Below are 2,044 nucleotides of genomic sequence, written 5' to 3'. Positions count from 1 at the left end.
GTGCGCGTGTGTGTGTGTGTGTGCATACATACATATATAAATACAGCTATCCTGTAGCTCTCATCCAACAGTGTGGCATTACAGACTCATGAAAGCTGAAAGTTTCAGGCAACTAACTGTCCATACGCATGTTCGACGTGTTATGCTTCTTCTTCACCTTCTCTGAGAGACGATGCATGTCGGTGACACCCATCGTTGTCCAAGCAACCAGGCGGCTTTGCAACAATATAATCGATATACAAGTCCACATTTTTACATCTTCTACACTTTGACCGCCCATGGTCGTTTTGGGTCGGAGTGAAAGCCCGGTCGTTCTAGTGTTAAGAAACGGGTTATGCATTTTAACGCAACATCAAACTATATCGACATAGACGGTACCGTCTCGTCCTATACCTTGTTTGAAAACAGCTATATAAGGTAAAAAGTGCCGGTACCGCCCAGCTCAGCCCTACTGGAGAGTTCTGCTGAATCCTTGTTTGAAACCGAGACTGACAATGACGTGAGGAAAACCGTAACAGGGGCTGACACATAGGAGCATCACGTTAGCAGGTACCTACCACTTAGCTAGCGTTGGCTAGTACAAAACATGCTAGGTGCTAACATTAGGCATCAGGATCTTACCTTCGTAATTGTGGACGTAGCTTGAAATGTAAAGTTTGAAGCCCTTCTCCTTTCGGTAACGGACGTACGGCATGCTTCTTGGATGGAGATTGCATTTATATGTAACTAACGCCGTCAATCGTGAGTTTGAGTAGCTCTTGACGAGACCGAACGAAAAATGCTTCGCTGTTGTTAGTTGTCCGTGTCACTTCCGGCGCTGCCCGGAAATGATCGAGCTGGCCGAGTCGGAATGCGGAAGAGTGTGTATTATTAGCCCATTTGCCAGCTACAACTGGGGAGAAAAAGGGGGGAAATTAAACAAACAAACAAAAAAACATTGGTAAAATTAGACATAGAACTATCGTCAGCCTCTTCAAAACAGGTGCTCCTGGTATCGCTGACGGTTCCCTGGGAAGACTGGATTGAGGAGGCAAATGAGCGGAAGCGGTCAAAGTACCAGGAGGTGGCGGATCGGTGCCGGAGGAGAGGTTGGAAGGCATGCTGTGAACCCATTGAAGTGGGGTGTAGAGGCTTTGCTGGCCGCTCACTGTGCAAGCAAGCTCTACACTCTACTTGGCATCACTGGGGCTGCTAAAAGGAAAGCCATCAAGTCTTCCATGGAGGCTGCAGAGAGGGCCTCCAGATGGCTTTGGATCAGGAGTGATCAGTGGGCCAATGCTGCTGGGACACAAGCCAGGGCCTGGTTAACCCTGGCTGGGTCACCTGGGCGAGGGTGTATGATGTTTAAAGACCCGAAAACCCCGAGGACCTCAGGAAACATCACTGATGATGTGTCCCAGTGCATCCTGGGATGTGTCTTCAAATCATTCATGACGCACTTTTCTTACTTGGCAGAGGTGCGTTCACACACACACACACACACACACACACACACACACACACACACACACACACACATATATATATATATAAAGTTTCATCACATCATAAGAGAATTGCAATTACAAGTCTGATTTATTGGGCAGAAGTTCCACCGCTCAGGGTTTCCTGAGCGCCGCGTCATTGAGACAGCTTTCTGCGAATACACGAGAGATGCTGACAGATCAGCATGTGACGTCATGTCCCTGAGCTTTATATGATCACATGCCGGTTAGAGACACGGTGAGGGTCAGGGCTGGAGTTGGGGTTCAGGTTTGCTCAGCTCGGCATGCTGGTGTGTGAACGTCTCTCACCTGCAGAAGCTGGGCTGTGCTGACTGAGAGACCAACACTGAGGCACAACTTCTTATCGCATGTTGAGAGAAGTTGTGTTCTCTCTGAGCCTTGCCCAGGACTTCTCTAAAGGATACAAAAATCTTAATGTGGGGAAAAGTAGAAAAAAACCTGAGCAAACTTCAGCGTCGGACACCGGAGCAGATGTTAGTCCATGCATTAGCAAACAACCGTTTAATTTAAAAGTCTCTTTATTTTCATTCCCTCACTTA

Source organism: Lampris incognitus, chromosome 2 (assembly GCF_029633865.1).
Source record: "Lampris incognitus isolate fLamInc1 chromosome 2, fLamInc1.hap2, whole genome shotgun sequence".
In the NCBI taxonomy this organism is placed as follows: domain Eukaryota; kingdom Metazoa; phylum Chordata; class Actinopteri; order Lampriformes; family Lampridae; genus Lampris; species Lampris incognitus.
The sequence above is the reverse complement of the archived record's forward strand: the minus strand, read 5'-3'. Positions refer to the sequence as shown.